We start from the raw sequence: 20,105 nt of genomic DNA, 5'->3' as shown, positions 1-20,105 counted from the left end.
GTATTAGATAGATTGATCGTGGAGGGAATGTTATTTAAATGGGGCGTATGTGAGTTATTCATTCTGTGAGAGTTAACGGATTTTGTTTTTGAATCCTTAAGGAGTTTTAGTTTTTTCTCCAAAACTGATTGCTTATTGCAGCTGATACTTTTTCATTAACGAATTTAGAATAGGAGTCCCATTCTAATGGAGGTATGCTTGAAGAAATCTCTAAATGCGCATTATAGAGCTGTACATTCAAAAATGCCTTTTTCTTATAGTGCCCAGAACGTTCAGCGTCACTTGTGCCCATATGGCCAGTCCGAAAATTTTGAAACCACTTATAAAGTGTTCTAATCGAAGGTGCAGAGTCACCATAATGTTTATGAAGCTTCTCTTTAGTCTCCTGAGGCGTTTTGCCTTTCATAAAATAATGTTTAATCATCACACGAAATTCTTTTTCGTCCATTTCTTGAAAATCACTTGACTTCCTTGATTCACACGAATGCCAAACACAAAGAAATAGACCAGTATGGCTGAAACTTGGTGTACATTCATTCAAGAGATGCTACTAACTAAACATGACCTCGATACGCGCCGGTGGTGCTATCTCTCGGACTGTGCATGGACTTTTCAGACCACTTTCGTATAATATTCAACTTTGATTGGGAGCTTTCAGAAATACATTTTTGTTGATGCTATTAAATAAGTTACGTTTGTAAAATTACTTCTCATTTTTTCACTGACACGTAATGTGTGTGCTAAACATGTGAAATGAACAGTGTTAGGTTAAAAATGAAGCTTGCAGTGTTTTAGCAGCTTTCAACATATAGGCCGCAGCTTCTGACTACAAAACAAGTACTTTATCTGTTTGTATGCCTTCAGGTCACAAACATTTCAAATCGTTGTTAATAGATCGTGCAATTTTTGCATGGTTTGTTTGTTCCAGGATTCTTGAACAGATTAGATGTGGCTCGGAGGGGGCTCTTGGATCCAGTTTCCCAACAGTTAAAAGCCATATGATAAGTAAATAAATAAATTTATTAATTAATTTCATCTACTGTGATCCAGATATAGGAGTTGTGAATGTCACTTGAAATAGATGCCAGTATATCCTGGTAACATTCGTCCAGGTAATTCTGTCGAAACATAGACTTGTCTGGAATTGGCCTATTGCAATTCTTTTCAAGAAATGAACGATATTCCTGCACATAAAGTTCGTTCCATGGAATGTTACAGACTATAAATCTCATTTTATCCATATTGATGGTTGAACTCTTACATTAACCCATTCCAGTCTGGGCCTTAATATCCCTAACAAACGTTCTGGACTGGGCATTTTTGAGGATTTTTAAAACATTATATCTTTGTACCTATAGGAGATATTTGCATGATTCTTTTTTCATTATGCTTGTTTGAGCATCTAGTTTTGAAAAACGCTGTTTGTATCATTATATCAACAATTTTAAAATTGTTTATATATTATACCATGTTTTGCGAATGGAAAAAAGTCTGATGGATAACTAAGTAAGTACAATTTTCTGAAATACTGTTATATTTACCGTATTTTGATAATATAAAATTTGCATTGCAATGATAGGAGAAAGGGGTGAACACTATTTAACAGATACTGAAAAAGCAAACACATTTAGTAGGGAATTCAGAGATTCAGTAGAAGATTATCAGGAGTTAGAAACTGAAACAGAAGATAGAGAGGGAGAGACACAGAGGGAAACAAGAAGCTTCCCATTCACAAATGAAGAGATTTTCAGAGAAATCCAACTGCTTCAGCAAGGAAAAGCAGCAGGAAGTGATCATATTACTGGGGAGGTATTAAAGACAATGGGGTGGTACATAGTGCCTTATTTAAAATTTCTCTTTGACTATGTCATAAATAATAGTGTAATACCAAAGGAATGGAAGGAATCCATAATAATACCAATTTATAAAGGAAAGGGTGATAAAAGGAAACCAGAGAACTACAGACCAATCAGCCTGACCAGTATAGTTTTGTAATTAAAAGACTGGAGAGTTTAATATCCAAGTACATCAGAGGGATATGTGATGATAAAACTTGGTTCATGAGGAGCCAGTATGGATTTAGAAAGAAATTTTCTTGTGAGGCACAACTGGTGGGATTTCAACAGGACATATCAGATCAATTGGATTCAGGAGGTCAGTTAGATTGCATAGCCATAGATCATTCCAAAGCCTTTGATAGAGTGGAACATGGAATATTATTAAAGAAATTGGAGGGAATAGGATTGGACGTATGGGTTACACGTTGGATAAAAGCATTTCTAAATTCAAGGGTTCAGAAAGTCAAAGTAGGAAATAATGTATTGCAGGAAGAGAAAGTTTGGAGGGAATTGCACAAGGTAGTATAATTGGTCCGTTACTTTTCTTAATATACGCAAATTATTTAGGGAACAATATAACATCAAAAATAAGATTGTATGCAGATGACATAATTGTGTATAGGGAAATAAATAACATTGAGGATTGTTCAGAATTACAAAGGAACCTTGAAAGTATCCAACAATGGGTTGAAGAAAATAATATGAAGATTAATGGAGGCAAATAAACTGTTACAACTTTTACAAACAGGAGCTTTAAAACTGAATTTGAATATACTTTGGATGAGGTAGTTATCCCAAAAGATGGCAACTGCAAATACTTAGGTGTGAGATTTGAAAGTAATTTGCACTGGAAGGGTCATGTTGATGACATTGTTGGGGAAAAAAAACACATCAGATGTAAGGCTTTTCAGGCGTTAGCTCTATTAACCAGCGTTTCATCTTAGGTCTGACACTTGACTCGTCAGAGTGGGATGTGTCAGACCCTACCCACTGATGCTGGGTGTATGCAGGTGAGCTTATCAGAAGCCTATTTATGAGGCACAGTCTGATAACTGCATATGGGAGATAAATCTCCACAATGGAATTATTGCCCGCCTAGCAATTCTGAATGGAAAATTCTAAATTCCCATGGAGGGAATTAGATATTTTTCACCAATAGAGCGTGTCAAAAACATATCAGATGTAAGGCTCTTCAGGCGTTTGCTCTATTAACCAGCGTTTCGTCTTAGGTCTGACACTAGACTCAGAGTGGGATGTGTCAGACCCTACCCACTGACGCTGGGTGTATGCAGGTGAGCTTATCAGAAGCCTATTTATGAGGCACAGTCTGATAACTGCATACGGGAGATAAATCTCCACAATGGAATTATTGTCCGCCTAGCAATTCCGAATGGAAAATTCTAAATTCCCATGGAGGGAATTAGATATTTTTCACTAATAGGGCATGTCAAAAACATATCAGATGTAAGGCTTTTCAGGCCTTTGCTCTATTAACCAGCGTTTCGTCTTAGGTCTGACACTAGACTCGTCAGAATGGGATGTATCAAATTATTATAATTAATGAACCACCTTTCCAATACAAGGAGTCCCATAAAGGCTAAATTACGCCAATCTAGACGACATTTTATCACCAGTGAACTCGTTTTTCAACCATCATGTGCGATTTTAGCGTTTCTCATCATGTTTATTCTTAAAAAACAGCAACATAGTCTATAATAAGAACTCACCCTGATATGAAAAACTGATTTTATCATGAAGTCTAATATAATCGAGCATAGATATGTTGGACAACGATTTTTAAGAACATCTAATTACCATATACTATTTCTAACATTTAAGCCATCCATTCCGTTTTACATTTTAAACAATTTGAATGATTAAAATTTTTGTTTTAATAGACATAAATAATCTTACTGATTATTTTTAAAGTGTTAAATTTATATATTTTTATCAATGTATATTAGACATTCTTTTGTGATATACACCAGGATCAGGGCCCTGACCCACCAATGATTTATGTTAACTATTGTTGATGATGCTTACAAAGTTGAGTGAAACATGTCCAATTTGTGATTAAATGGTTTCATCCTAAATATAAGGATTTTGTGTATTGGAAAGGTGGTTCATTAATTATAATAATTTGATACTCTGAACTCCAATACGGTTGGAAAATGAGATTTATAACTTGTAAAGAATGGGATGTGTCAGACCCTACCCTCTGACGCTGGGTGTATGCAGGTGAGCTTATCAGAAGCCTATTTATGAGGCACAGTCTGATAACTGCTAGGCGGGCAGTAATTCCATTGTGGAGATTTATCTCCCGTATGCAGTCATCAGACTGTGCCTCATAAGTAGGCTTCTGATAAGCTCACCTGCATACACCCAGCGTCAGTGCGTAGGGTCTGACACATCCCACTCTGACGAGTCTAGTGTCAGACCTAAGACGAAACGCTGGTTAATAGAGCAAACGCCTGAAAAGCCTTACATCTGATATGTTTTTGACATGCTCTGTTGGTGAAAAATATCTAATTCCCTCTGTGGGAATTGAGAATTTTCCATTGTTGGGAAAGCATACAGATCATTACATGTCATAATGAGGCTACTTAAAGGATGCAATAAAGAATTAAAAGAAAAAAAATTACTTAAGTATGGTTCGTCCATTATTGGAATATGCAAACAGTGTTTGGGATCCTCAACAAGAATAACTAATAAAAGAAATAGATAGTGTGCAGAGGAAAGCAGCAAGATTTGTAACAGGGGATTTCAGGAGAAAGAGTAGTTTATCAGAAATGTTACAGGAACTTTAAGTAAGAGAAGGGAGAAAACTAGACTTGTAGGATTATATAGAGCCTATACAACAGAAGAAGCATGGGGAGATATCCGTGAGAGGCTTCAGTTGGAAAATAAATTATATCGGCAGGACAGACCACAGATATAAAATTAGAAGGAATTTTAGTAGAAGCGATTGGGGTAAATTTTCATTCATTGGGAAGGGTGTGAAGGAGTGGAACATTTTACCATGGGTAGTGTTTGATCCTTTTCCAAAATCTGTACAGATATTCAAGAAGAGAATAAACAGCAACAGAGAAAATAAATGAAGTGTTAGAGGGCATTCGACCAGTGCAGGTTATTGGAAATTTAAAAAAAGTATGTGAATAAATTAATTCCTTCCCCGGGTCTAAGGAGTTTGGACAGCCAGAGTAGGGGACTGCCTGTAGGGGTGAAGTACAGTGGAGACTTCGAGGGCCCTGGGACCGCTACGGTAGCTGTGAAGGCCCTTCAGGAACTCTGAAAAGTGGTGGCAAAAGGGGCTCTGGTTAAGATGCAGCAGGTTCCAGCTACTTGGGTTCCAGAATGGGTAAAAAATTAAATGAATGCAATGTAAAGTTTAATCTTATACCAGTTATATAGTATCATTTGAAGTAATTCCACATACTGTATATCAGTTGACTATATTTGTATGTAGTACAGGAGATATTATAAATAGAATTTTGTGTGTTTAATAGAAAAAAATTGTTAGCGTAAATTGTATAAAATTTGTATTATAGGAAAATTTTCTTTTCTTGTTAATTTAATATTTAGTGCTTGACAATAATGTATTTTAGTGTACCATTTGCCACCGAGGTAGACACCTCATTTGATATAAAGAGATTTTGATTTGATTTGATTTGATTTGATTTGATTTGATTAGAAAACAACACCAATGAGTATGGTATAAAAATTATAATTTTTCAATAATACTAGTAATAATTACAAAAATGAAAATGGGAGCTCTTATAAGATTTAATTTTAATTGATAAATTTCGTAAAAAGTTACTCAAATGTAAAATTATTGTTCCATTTTCCACAAAAGGCTTCTGAGCAAGAGAAAATACAGTCTTCTAAACATAATTTGCCTTTGTGTGGTAAATTTCAAAACAATCTGGCATGCGAAGTCCTACATCACACAGTGGGCAATAATATGTTTTCTCCTGCGTGGCCCATTTACCATTTGCCTTCTTGCTTCTGTTTCAACACACTTTGCAACTTCTACACGGTCTGGCTTTGTTCTCAGTTGGTGGGATTTTTCTCCCAAAATGCCTTCCGGTGAGTCTGTCTATTGTTCCAACGTCCATGGCAACAAATTCTTCCCCTGCTACCAAAGGGCGTGTCTCACCAACGACACACGTGAATTTCTCATGGGAAGTGTATGGTTGGTTTCTTCCAATTTTCTTGAATAGTGTGTAGCTATTCACTACACCTCGAATGAAGAGATGAAAAAACAGCTTCTTCCACCACTTCATCATTTTCCTCTTGAATGGATAGTAGGCTACAAGCTGGTCATTACGGTCCACTCCAGGTTTATTTGTGTTATAGTCCAATATTCCATCTGGCTTCACCATAACCTTTCCTTTAGAGCCCTTTGCCCTCACTGTCACTTCAGAAGCTGTACATCCATGTTTCGAAGATAGAATACTGACATCTCTTGTGTCTTTCCATTTGCAGACCATCATGTTGGATCTATGACAGAAAGTTAACTCTCCCCTTTTCAATTTAGCAGCAGCTAATTTCCTGTTGAGCATTACAGTTCCCATACCTAAGGTATCTCCATCCCATAAATATTGCACAACAGTTGGACTAGTGTAAAAACTGTCCATATACACAGTATGGCCTTTGCGAAAATAATCGTACAACAACCTTTCGATCAGAGAAACAATCAAATAGTCATTTCCACAACCAGAGTACACTTCAATATTCAAAGCATAACCTGAATTAGATTCACACACAAGAATCAACTTTATTCCATACTTCTCTGGTTTGTTCTTCATGTACACACAAAAGTGTATTCTACCACGAAAGGTACAAATTCCCTCATCGATGGTCAGATTTTCGGATGGGACAATTCCACTACTAAACTGTTTCACCAGAAAATCAAAATATGCCCTAACTTTGTGAAGAGGATCATAACCTTGTTGATCACGAGGTATGTAAGTGTCATTGTTGTTCAAATGTAGCATAGAAATGATAATTTTGAATCTGTCTTGTGACAGTAGCTTGCCAGCAAATGTTGTCTGCAAAATAGGGGATGTAGACCAATAATCCTTCAGATTACTTTTTACAACTAAGCACATAATGCAGGATTATGGCAAAAAATTTGTACAGTGCAGATAATATAACTGGAACCCATCGCTGCAATCTACTATGTTCTTTCAATTTATTTGCCCATCTGAGTTTTGAGATTGTGTTTGCGGCATACCTGTTGGTTTCTTGCTTTATATTCTTGATCATATCCTTAGTGAAATTATAATGCAAGCATTCGTACTCACTGGAAAAATTATCCAGTTCAACAGCAACTCTCGGAATCTCTCCATAAAGCTTGTTTCTTCTTGGAGGTGAGTCAACTCTTACACCATTCCATCCCAAATCAGCATTTGTCATTGGTGCTTTACGATGCCTTCTTTTCTTAGATTGTTCCAGTTTTGGGCGTATTTCATAGGCAGTTGCATTTTCTGAAGCATAAAAAGGAGTTATAGTAGTGAAGGTTGTCACATTTCATAACATAAACAAAATGTATGGCAAAAATATTGCTGTCACTTGACATATTTAGGTTATGCTTACCTCCATCACTGACACTGCTGTCATTATTCACAGCGTTGTATTCAAAGTCACCTCCGACACTGTAATCCCTCAAAATTTTTTAATGTATATTTCACAGTTTTAATCTCAATGTTATTTTAGTTCAATGTTTTAAATCAAGATGACTCGGAGCGATTCGAAACATGTCTAGTTAATTAATGCTCATCTTATAAGATGATATGGATTGTATTGAATAGGAGGATTAATAAATGCTATTTTTTTTTTTTTTTTTTTTTTTGCTAGGGGCTTTACGTCGCGCCGACACAGATAGGTCTTATGGCGACGATGGGATAGGAAAGGCCTAGGAGTTGGAAGGAAGCGGCCGTGGCCTTAATTAAGGTACAGCCCCAGCATTTGCCTGGTGTGAAAATGGGAAACCACGGAAAACCATTTTCAGGGCTGCCGATAGTGGGATTCGAACCTACTATCTCCCGGATGCAAGCTCACAGCCGCGCGAAAATGCTATTTGTACTAATGTAAGACCACAGAATGTTTTCAGCTACCTGGCACATGCAGGGTGGTATACGAAATGAGTCACCATTTTACTGTTGAATAAAAATTTTATTTTCAATACAAACTCAAACAAACATACACTGCAATGAAAAACACACTATGGAGAATTGTTCTAACTCGGCACATGCTCAGTATGGCCACCATTTTGATTTCTAACTTCCTTCAAACGAACACTGATGTTAGCGATTGCGCTATGGCGCATGTCTTCTGTAATTTCACTGCAAGTTTGAAGAATAAATATTCTTAGCTCCATTAAATCATGTGCGTGTTTCGGAAAAATATTTTCCTTTAGGCACCCCCAAAGAAAAGAGTCACTTGGGTTGAAGCCTGGATTATTTGGGGGCCAAAATTGTCTTTCATTGAAACAACCTGGAATGCTCATGTATGAAATTCAACATAATGTTTGCAGTGTGTGGCCTTGCTCCATCTTGCATGAACCATTGCATGTTGAAGGGCAGTACAGTAGCAGAAGCTGTGGAACAAAGTTATTATGGACCATGCTCAAATAATACTCACTGTTCATAGAACCCCACTGTCAGCCCTAAAGATGGTTTCTCATTTTCACACCAGGCAAATGCTGGGGCTGTACCTTAATTAAGGCCATCACGGCTTCCTTCCCGCTTCCAGCCCTTTCCTGTCATATCATTGCCATAAGACTTGTCTGTAAAGCAACTTGTAAGGGAAAAAAAACAGAACAGAGCTGTTGAGTTTCTTCAAAGACAAAGGGTCCAATAAGTCCGTGACTGGAAATTGCGGCCCACACTGTAATCCTCAGAGCAGGATATTGTTCATGAAACTTGGATTTTCAGCTCAAAGGTGTACATTTTGTTTGTTAACCTCACCGTCCAAATGAAAAATGTGCCTTGTCAAAAAACGTTATTAAGAGTTTGTAGCAAGCAAACAGTAGTTTCTGCTGCTTGTGTTCATCAGTAAACTTCTGTGCAGTGGTCATCTTGTATGGGTACATATGGAGGCCACTTGTAAGGTTGAACAGAACATTCCAGTTGTACTACTGCTTTACACGATTTGCTGGGATTTTTCTGTATAGCAACTCATACTGCTTCAAAATTCTCTGGGTGGAGGTCACTTCGGTTCTAATATTGTTCTTTACCATGCAACTGGTTGTCCCGTTTGAATTTAGAGTACATGCTAAGAAAACACTCAAATGTTTACTGTTGGTGTGCAATGCATTATGTTCATGTTGGTCAAGTTGTGACTTCATGGAATACCTTATAGTTTTTTTTTTTTTTTTTTTTTTTTTTTTTTTCTAGGGGCTTTACGTCGCACCGACACAGATAGGTCTTATGGCGACGATCCTTATAGTTTTATTCCACACTTGGCACATTACCACTTTACCATCCATTGTAAGTCTGGCTCCATAGCTAAATGGTTAGCATGCTGGCCTTTGGTCATAGGGGTCCTGGGTTCGATAACCGGCAGGGTCGGGAATTTTAACCATAATTGGTTAATTTCGCTGACATGGGGGCTGGGTGTATGTGTTGTCTTCATCATCATTTCATCCTCATCACGACGCGCAGGTCGCCTACCGGCGTCAACTCAAACTTGTCCTCGGACACTCCTGGCACTAAGAGCCATACATAATTTCATTTCATCCATTGTAAAACATTCCACAATAATTGACACAAACTTAGTTTTGATGCAAAACTAAATGTAATAGGAGCCATTTTTAACAAGCCTGCTTCACATAAGTTAACAGACTAAATAGAACACCACTAATATACATTCGTCAGCCATCATAACTTAACTGGTCAGTTGAGGTATGAGGATGCAGCCTGGAAAATTAGTCGGCCATTTTCACCCCATTGTCGTGTGTGCCACATTCTTTGCTTTCTCTTGTGCCTTAAGATTTCCTAGAAAAATATGTTTTTATCCTACACAGTGGTATTTATACTTACCTGACACCTGACCCAAGCCCCTCACCAATAGCTTGTTTCAATTTGTAACATCGGATTAAATGGCCAATGTGATGCACTTGGCCATCCCAGATTCAGTGAAAGGATTAGTGTTTTTGTAGAATTGGCTTTACGTTGCACCGACACACATAGGTCTTACGGCGACAATGGGATAGGAAAGGTCTAGGAGTCGGAAGGAAACAGCCATGGTCTTAATTACGGTATAGCCCCAATATTTGCCTGAGGTGAAAATGGGAAGCCACGGACTAGCATCTTCAGGGCTGCTGATTGCGGTTCAAACTTACTGTTTCTTGAATGCAAGCTCACAGCTGCGCACTTCTAACCGCAGGCCAACTCTCTCAGTAAAGGATTAGTGGTATTGTATGAAGTTGAGGCAGTCGGACCTATCGTATTTCACAGATAAAGGGTTGGAAATCCCAATGTTAAATGAACTAGTCTTTAGCAAAGTTTAGCAATTGAAATATTTTCTATTTGAAAGGAAATGCGCCAATTATTGTACTAGAGTCTGAAAAAATAAAATGAACTGAATTTTTTCTTTTTAATTTTGAAAAATCACCTAGATGTGTACATAATATGTAAAATATGTAATATTACTAAAAATATGTAAAATTAAGCTCAAGTATAACCAATTTTTCATTTTCAGTTGTCTGCAAGAAAAGGAGGGGGATATGTAATTACATAAGAATCTGGGCTCTAGTTGTGATAAACACCTTTTCATCGATTCAACCAAATTCTTTGCCGAGTTTGATCGTAATTTTGTACTCCTTGAAAAGTTGTAATTTGGGATTTTCATCACAATTGTTTAAGCTGATCTCTTGTTATATTTATGACAGTTGCCATACCTTTAGTTGGAAAATGTCATTGTTTGTTTATATTATTATTTGATAGTACATAGTATAATGACCATTTTGTGGAAAACCTGAAAAATTGAATATTTGCCCTAAGTTTAAAAGTTAGAACTTAACCAAATTAATTAAATTTATTTATTTATTTATTTATTCATTCATTCATTCATTTATTTATTTATTTATTTATTTATTTATTTATTTATTTATTTATTTATTTATTTATTTATTCAGGTACACAGCCAACTATTAACAACTGTTCAAATCGAAAACCATGAGAATGTCCATGTTCATAGCCAAGTCGTCGTGGGTCAAGGTGACGGTATAATCTCTACACATCAACTTATCTTTAAGAGACTATTCACACCCCTCACCCCTCTCGAATATGCTTTTATTTGATGCTATATCAAGCTCTTGTCTCCTATTAATATTGTTAAAGCGTGTTGGGAGGCGGATTAGGAAAGATCGTTGAAGTATTGAGTGCTGAGTGTGGGGAATGTAGAGAAAGTCTTTGGTTCTGGTGGAGCGGGAAGGAACACGGAGAGAGAAGAGTGAGACAAGATGTTCCGAGTGGTAATTCCCATTTAAGATCCAATGGAGGAAACTCAGGTCAGCTACCTGTCACCTGATGTGCAGCGGTGACATATTAATTGCCATTAATACCTGCTGCGTAGACAGATTTCTGAGCTTGGGGTTTCTGTTCCTTACAATTGCAGCAAAGAAGGACATAACCTGTATTCAGGGAATTTCTTTTGACTTTTCAGTGCTCTGACAGTGCTGTTGTAGCTGCCATCATGTAGTTCAAGGATCAGGCCAACTTATGGATCTGAAAAAAAATCAAGTGATATTTCTCACCACAGCAATTATTTTCCTCATCCTGTAATATGTTGCGTGGAGCTTATGACATGGTTTCCTCTACTTTGTCACATTTTCTACTGGAAGCAATTTGTGGCATATAATCGTATTAAATCATTCATCTGTAGTATGTCTGGTATGTTCCAAGGGCCTAATGTAGACTTTTGTTTTTACTATTATATGTTTAAGATCTGTCTAAAGTTATTTAGTTTATCAATGACACGCCTGAAGTTATTCATATTTAACATCCTTAATATTTGCTGATGGCTTTCATTCTTCAAAAAGTTTGACCTCTTCTGTTCATCACAGTTATTTTCTTCCAGATCACTGATCCTTATATTTTCCCCAGTTATCTCTACATTATCCCCACTATTGAGTAATACTTGCTCAAGAGGCCTGGGCCGATGACCTTCGATGTTAGGCCCCTTAAAACAAGCACAAGCAGCTCAAGAGGTTTTCCCATTATTTGACTACTGTTCAGCCAGTGCATGTAGTTTTGGCATGTCAACATCATGTCTGACCATGCAAGGATTAATAATTTTCTGAGTATTTCAAATGTTACTAACAATGAGAAAGTAATGTTCGGAAATGCAGTTTCTAAATTTCTGTCATTGCAAATAATGAATTTCATTATGAAACATGTGTATTGATGTAATACTCTAATCAAATTCAGAAGAGTCCACCTATGCAATAGGCCTGCTGTAATATTGCATTATCTTTTAAAAGAAATACACTTTTTAAAATTATAAATTAGAAGAACATGTTTCGTCCCTCATAGGGGACATAATCTACTTAAAGAAGATACAATGCTATACCAAAATCCATGGCAAAATTGACAAGTAGACACTCTAATTTAGAAGATTTTTGGAACATTGTGTACAGGTAATTGTTTGTGGTTGAACAGAACGCCACTTCCTGGGGTAGCCTATCTCAGGAGTGGTCGGGCATCTTCGCGTGCAATCGTGTGAGCGAGGCAGTTGTAAACAAGCAGTATGGCGGCCTGAAAGGAACTATGGTGAAATGTGTTGCATGGATAAACTCTGTGAGGTTGGGACAGGGTCATACCAGGCCGGATTAGTGAAAATGTCCTAATGCTATAATATTACGTGGTCCTCCGGTGTTTGTGAGTGTATATTTTTTGAGTGTTGACAACCTGTGGAGAGAATATTGGAGCACGTGTATCATCATCCCTGTGGCATGCTGTACGAGACAAGGCGGACAAAGGATTGAAGGATAAGTCACATCATAGCAGTATACCAGAGGTCAGTCATTCCTGTCATTTTTCCTTTCTTTCCTAACTTTATATCATATCGTGGAGTCTAATGATAAAAACCAACCTGTTGGTGAAACAACGGGCAGTCATTAAAGGGTCACTAACACGTACCAGTAAATATGTAGAGAAGTTTGTGGCGAGCTCCAATATTAATGCACTACGTAGCAGGTTGAAACAATTGCCTTCACTCTGGGAAGAATATAATCATGTTCAGTGTAAACTTGAGATTAATGACAATGAGAACTACAAAAATCATGAATGGGAACGGGATAGGAACAGTTTGAAGAATAGAAAATTATTACGATTTAGATAGAAAAGAGCATAACCTCCGAACAGAAGATCGATCAGTTATCTCAGCATACTTGCGGTAATCCCCAACAGATTTCTATGGAAATATGATTGCCCGTCATTAACCTCCCTACATTTCATGGGCAGTATGGGACTTGGACTCATTTCCAAGACACTTTTCAGGCTTTAATTGTTGATAATTTAAAGCTATCAAACGTTCAGTAATTTCATTATCTACTTTCAGCACTCAAGGGCAAGCCTCGTCAATTAATTTAGAACATTCCTGTTTTTAACCCTAACTTTTTAGTAGCTTGGAAAATCATATCCAAGAGGTACAACAGCAGAAAACTGATGGCAACACAACATATCAAGGCTCTATTGTTATTACCTACTTGTCACAAAGATACAGCTTCAGACCTTAGGAAGTTGAACAACCACTTAGTAAGCAATTTAAACGCTATTCAGAACCTCAACCTTTCAGTGCCTTTATACAAAGTCTTACTCCAGCAGCTGATGTTTGACAAGTTACATCCCGCTACCTGTAAAGAGTTCGAAATGTAAGCTCCCAGCGATGATTTTCCGAGACTCGCTGAGTTATCCACCTTTTTGGAAGAGAGAACAAAAGTGTTAGAATTGATGATGGCAACACAGGAACAAAAGGGGAGCGCTGCAAATCCACCTAATCACCAGTATGTGAGAAACAATGAAAGCTCAATTCGAGTTAACTCACATGTATCTACAAGGGGGAAGTGTGACTTTTGTGACTCAGATCATCCGTTACATTGGTGTGAAGGTTTTCTGCAAGCTAACACAAGACAATGGTATGATTTTGTCAAAAGGAAGGGTTTATGCTTTAAGTGTTTTAGGCATCATAGTGTCAACGTGTTCAAATCTGATAGCTGTGAGACATGCCAATGTAGACATCACACTTTGATTCACTTTGACAGTGCCACACACAATCAAACGTCTACAAACAGGGATACCCAAGCTAGTAGAGGTACCGGTATTAGAGATGACGAACAAGGTCAGAGCCATGCTAGTTACTGCACACTAAAATTCAAGCTACAGTCACAAGTAATGCTGTCCACTGCAATAGTAGAAGTTGCAGACAACAAGGGTCAAATTCACCAGTGCCGAGCTCTACTTGACAATGGATCGCAATCACATTTCATAACCAAGTCGCTTGCAAGTAAGCTGAGGCTGCAGCGATATAGAAACTGCATTCCAGTTAGTGGTATAAATAACACTGTTGTCACCGCATCCCAGAGTGTTGATGTTCGTATCATTTCTAATGTGTCCAGATTTGAAACTGTTATAGCATGTTCTATACTCCTCATATAACAGGCGATATTCCAGCGAACCATATTGATTGTAAATCTTGGAACCTGCCTGAGGATATCAGATTGGTGGATCCTCACTTCAACAAGCCAGGACCAGTGGATATGCATATCAGTGCTGAGATTTTTATGCAGCTATTGCGAGAAGGGTGGCGGAAAACTGCGGAAAACACACCATCTTCTAGCACTGAACAACATTCATGTCGACAGGTTGATTCTTTGCACAGGAAGAGTAATCCAAATACAAGTTCATGGCTTCTCAGACGCTTCTGAACGGGCCTACGCAGCATGTGTATATCCGCAGTACCAATCAACATGGTGAAGTTTCGGTACATTTGGTATGTTCGAAATCCAGAGTTGCTCCTCTGAAACCACAGTCCCTACCTAGATTAGAACTGTGTGGGGCTCTTTTGTTGGAACGTCTGGTTGATAAGACTACCAACACCCTGAACCTGAAAGATTTGCCAGTAAAGATTGAAGATTTTCCAGATATTTGTTGAGGAGTCTATAAAATGAAGCAGTTCTAGTATTTTGTAAGAAAGTATGACAATTACTACAGTTGCTTTTTAGGTGATTTGAAAAGAGTTTAGTACTCACTTCCCTGCTGGTCGCATTAGAATGTTGATCTCGTCCTTACATTTGGCAGCTGTTTTGGAGAAGGCTCGGTAGCAGGAGGAGGGGCAGTGCTGCGGTAGGGGAAATGTATAGGAGGGGAGTTTGTGTTGTCGTTAGTGGTTTTATTATGGGGAGCTATTTTGAAGATTTCTTCCATTAAAACATTGGTATTTTTGGTCATTTCATGTAAGTTATGCTTAAGGTTTGATTTCTGGTCTTTTTCTGTCTAAGTGGCTTCAAAAATATTCCTTAAAATACCTTTGTTGTCTTGTAGTGTTGTCTTGAGCTACTGTTGTAAAATTCTCAATTTGATTGGAAATTTCTATCCTGTATCTACGGGGTCTCTCATATAAACCCAGACCGAATGCGCGGTGTTTGTACTCTGCGCTACGGCAGCTGCAGTATGGGAGGCGTGCACAAGCAGGCTGGACATGTTTGACCTGGCAAGCATGAGTCGCCAGTCTGAATCTCAGCTGTTAACATGGTGAGACAGTAATAATTGCAACACCATATTTTCATATGTAAAAGTTCAGGTTTCATCGTAATGGTCGTGTAAACAGTCATAGCTCTCGCTGTTGATGTGCAGAAAATCTTAATGGTGTTCATGAAGCCCTTCATTATGATAGAGGAAGATTGGTGTTTGGTGTGCTGTTGGTGTAAGACGAATAATTGGGCCTATTTTCTTGAGACGACAATAAATGCAAAGAGGTAACAAGATGACATTTTGATGCTGATCTTCCATCAGTTAACGGAAGAAGAAAGATCGCATGGGTGGTTTGAACAAGATTCAGCCAGAGACAGAGTGATCAGTGCTCATCTGTTTCCCGCTTGTTCTCCAGATCTAACAGTGTGTGATTTTTACTTGTGGGGTAAATTGAAAGAAAAGGCGTATCGAACAAATCCTCACACATTGGAGGAACTGAAAGAAAATATTACGAATGAAATCAGAAACATTACAGTGGCAGAACTCACTTGCATCAGCCAAAATGTGGTTACCAGATACAATGCCTGTATAACCCAGGAAGGATGACACTTCCAGCATATTTTATAAGGTAAGATTTCATAGAAGATTGCATACATGCTTAAAGCAGGGTGGCCACGCGCGACGTAAGTTCAGCTGCCGTAGCGCAGAGTACAAACACCGTGCATTCGGTCTGAGTTTGTATGAGAGATCCTGTATGTATATCATGAGAAAACAGCTAAACAGAATTGAATGGAAATCAGTATTTAAGGTAGAGAGAAGGCACTACAAACTAGTTAAATTAATAAATTTCATTGTTTGTCCGTATTGAACCAAGATTACAACTTTTATTATAATTTGGATCCACCTTATTCAATACATAAAACTAGTTTATAAATAATTTGGTTCATGCTGGGTGAAATAGTGGTTTAGGGGAAGGTCTAAAAATTAGTTCTCAAACATCTCTATTTTATTATTATTATTATTATTATTATTATTATTATTATTATTATTATTATTATTATTGTTGTTGTTGTTGTTGTTGTTATTATTATTATTATTATTATTATTATTATTATTATTATTATTATTATTATTATTATTATTATTATTATTATTATTATTATTATTATTACATTCGAGCACTTTAATCAATCCATATACATTTAAGTCTTAAGAGTATTAACTACAAATTTGGCTTATGTTTCTTCTTCTGCTCCCAGAACTCTTCATTCTTTCTAACCAAGAATAATTGATTCAAAGAAGTCTAAGATGATTTAGATGAATTAGGCTTGACAATGCAGCAAATTGAAGACCAAGAAGAGAAGAGGATCCTGAGAAACAGAGACTTGAGACTTAAACTAAAAAGTTTACATGCAAACGATACACCGTAAACCGGTGAGGACCCCCCTATCTGCCACCTGGGATGCACCATGTCGGCGTATCACCCCTCTGCATGCTATGACAGCGTAGTAGGTTCGTGGAAACATCTCCATTATTACTAATCCTATTAAAAAGTGCTACATAACAAAATTTGTAGAAAATAAATTGCCCAATCTTATGCATAGTACAAATTTTGACTTGAATGTGAAGTGAGGGGAAGATTGCTTGGACAGAGACATCTTCTGGAATTGCCATGACTCTCTTAATCAGAGGAATGACAGCTCATTCATTGTTCCAAATTCCTGCAGATTCTGACTGGAAATGCCCATGTGTTCTATTTTAAGAAACAGAGGAATTGGTCAGGTTATGAGAGATTGTGATTTAATTGTTTAGGATGAGTGATGATAGCAAACACTCATAATCGAGTAGGTTTGTCTTCCAGATAGGATGTCTCTTCATCTATGTGTTCGGAGGTGACTATACAGTCCAATGCGGGAGTTACACAATTTGCCACAGTGATGACAGGTAGTCCCAGGTGGAGCAGTCATGTTATTTCTATGTCTTCTCAGCACTTCTTTTTCTTTCCTACATTGCCTCTTGTCATTCGCTGTACGTCTGCGGTTTTCTTCAAAAGACAGTGTGCCGTAATGGACTAGTGATCTCCAGGATGAACGGTCAAGCGTTAAGCTCTCCCAGTTATCAACATCAATGTTACATCTCTTCAAGTTAGCCTTGATTACATCTTTAAATCGCTTCCTCTGACCGCCTACACAGCGTGTTTCCCTACTGATAGCTCAGAGTAAAACACTTGTTTGGGAATGAAATTATTGGGCATGTGAACTACGTGGCCTGTCTATCGTAGCTGGCATCTTAAAACCATCAATTCTATACTGGTGGTGTGTGCCTCTTCAAGAACGCTGATGTTTGTGCGCCTGTCTTGCCAAGTTATTTGCAGTATTCTCCTCAAGCAACGTTGATGATACTGTTCCAGCTTCTTAAGGTGTCGACTGTAGCATGTCCAGGATTCAGATCCATAGAGTAAGGTTGGAACTACAACAGAATTGTACACAAGAATCTTTTTTGTGATATTGACATCGTGATTGTCAAAAACTCGAGATCTTAACTTAGCAAAGGGTGTTCCTGCACGGTTAATTCTGTGTTGGATTTCTGAATCTATATTTACGCTTGATGAGAGGGTGCTGCCAAGGTATGGGAAGGTGTTTACAACTTGAAGGCTCACTCCATCAATTGTGACATTGATATCTCTTTGACCTTCCCCAGGGGCTGGTTGGTATAGGATCTGTGTTTTGCTGGTATTCAGTTTGAGTCCGATCTTGTTGTACGCAGCAGAGAGAGCATTCAGGATTCTCACAAGCTCTTCTTGTGTCTGAGCTACGACAGCATTATCATCAGCATACTGTAACTCAACTAATGCTGCAGACGATGTCCGAGTTCCTGCCTTTAAACGGCTGAAATGAAAAAGTTTACCATCCATCCTGTAAGTTGGATGGATTGATATGGATATGGAATGGCTCTCCAATAGACCCGTTGCCAATGACAGCTGCCATCATATCAGTGTAGAGCAATTTCAAGATGGCAATAAATTTCTGCGGAAAGCCATATAGAGCTAAAATTTTACACAAAGCTTCTCGGTTCACAGAGTCAAATGCCTTAGTAAGATCAATAAAGGCAATATAAAGTGGTCTATTTTGTTCTCTACATTTTTTCTGGAGTTGACGAGCTGTGAATATCGTATCTGTGGTTCCTCTAGAAGGCCTGAAGCCACACTGACTCTCTGGAAGTATTTTCTCCACCAGGGGTACAATACGATTTGCCAAGATTCGAGCAATAAGCTTTCCCAGGCACGGCAGTAAGGATATTCCCCGATAGTTACTGCAGTTTGTTCGATCCCCTTTCTTAAATATGGGAACTACCAGACTGTCTCTGAAATCAGGAGGCATTTCTTCTGTGCTCCAAATTTTGACAATCAGTTCATGTGTCTTACTAGTTCCTCACCACCTTCTTTGAGAGCTTCCACTGGATACCATCAGGACCAGAGGCTTTGTGATGCTTTGCTTGATTGACAGCATGCTTAACTTCATCTAATGTTGGTGGGGAGCCAAGTTCATCATTGATGGGAGCTTGTTTTAATATATCATACACCTGTTCATCAATAATCGAATCCTGGTTCAAGAGGTCTTCAAAATGCTCTTTTCACCTATTCATGATGGAGTGCTGATCTTTTAAAAGTATACTCTTATCGCTGGACCAAAGAGAATTCCTCCCAAAGGTGGTGGGACCATAAACTGCTTTTGTCGCTTGGAAGAACTGTCGTGAATCTTTATCTGCTAGATATTCCAACTCTTTTGCCTTTGCTGTCCACCATGCATTCTTGAGCTCACGGGTTTTTCTTTGGACATTCGCTTTGGCAATATTTACGGCTTGTTTCTTAGAGTGGGAGTTCATGTCCCTTCACCATGCTTGCAAGGCTTTTCTCTTCTCTGAGATCAATGCTTCAATTTCTTCATCATTTTCATCAAACCAGTCCTGATGTTTTCTGGTCTTATATCCTACTGTTTCTTTGCAAGCATCTTGAATAGTAGTCTTCAGACTCTCCCAGTGTTGCGTTATATCAGGTTGATATTCCTTCGGCAAAGTCTGATGAAGGAGCTCTCTGTATTTTGTGAAGTAATTTCTGTATTGCCGAACTTCTCGGTGTCAAAAGTATGTCTGAAGCTCTTCCGTTGTTTCCTCCTCTGGGTGGACAGTGACAAATGCATCACTGATCTAATTAAGTCGGTGATCTGTCCAACAGTCATCAGCTCCCGTCATTGCTTTGGTGATGAGAACATCGCGTAGATCTTGCTTGCGGACAGTCACATAGTCAGTGAGGTGCCAGTGTTTCGATCTAGGATTCTGCCGTGATGTTTTGAAGCGATCTCTTTGGCGAAAGATGGTGTTGGTGATTATCAACCCATGCTCAGCACATTTTGAGAGGAGTCTAATACCATTGGAGTTATCACTGCCAACTCCCTCCTTGCCAATGACACCATTCCATACTTTATGGTCCTTTCCCACTCTGGCATTAAAATCACCAAGCAAGATGATTTTATCTAGTCGATTGATGTTTGATAGGATGTCATCCAGA

The 20,105-nt window shown here is 38.1% G+C and overlaps 1 protein-coding gene across 3 annotated transcripts in view; it reads left to right on the top strand.

Annotated features, from left to right (window-relative positions):
* LOC136863874 (solute carrier family 25 member 44) overlaps positions 1 to 20,105 on the top strand; it is a 396,581-nt gene that overhangs the window by 120,321 nt on the left and 256,155 nt on the right. Inside the window, exon 1 of one of the 3 annotated variants that reach the window (XM_067140239.2) lies at positions 16,913 to 17,050. The exons of the other annotated variants lie outside the window; for them this stretch is intronic. The gene's annotated coding sequence lies outside the window, so the exon portion shown is untranslated. Of the gene's footprint in view, positions 1 to 16,912; positions 17,051 to 20,105 lie in introns of those variants that run through there. 3 annotated transcript variants of the gene reach the window in all.

This window comes from Anabrus simplex, chromosome 2 (genome assembly GCF_040414725.1).
Source record: "Anabrus simplex isolate iqAnaSimp1 chromosome 2, ASM4041472v1, whole genome shotgun sequence".
Taxonomy (NCBI): Eukaryota; Metazoa; Arthropoda; class Insecta; order Orthoptera; family Tettigoniidae; genus Anabrus; species Anabrus simplex.
Note: the sequence above shows the minus strand (reverse complement) of the source record. Positions and strands in the feature narration are given on the sequence as shown.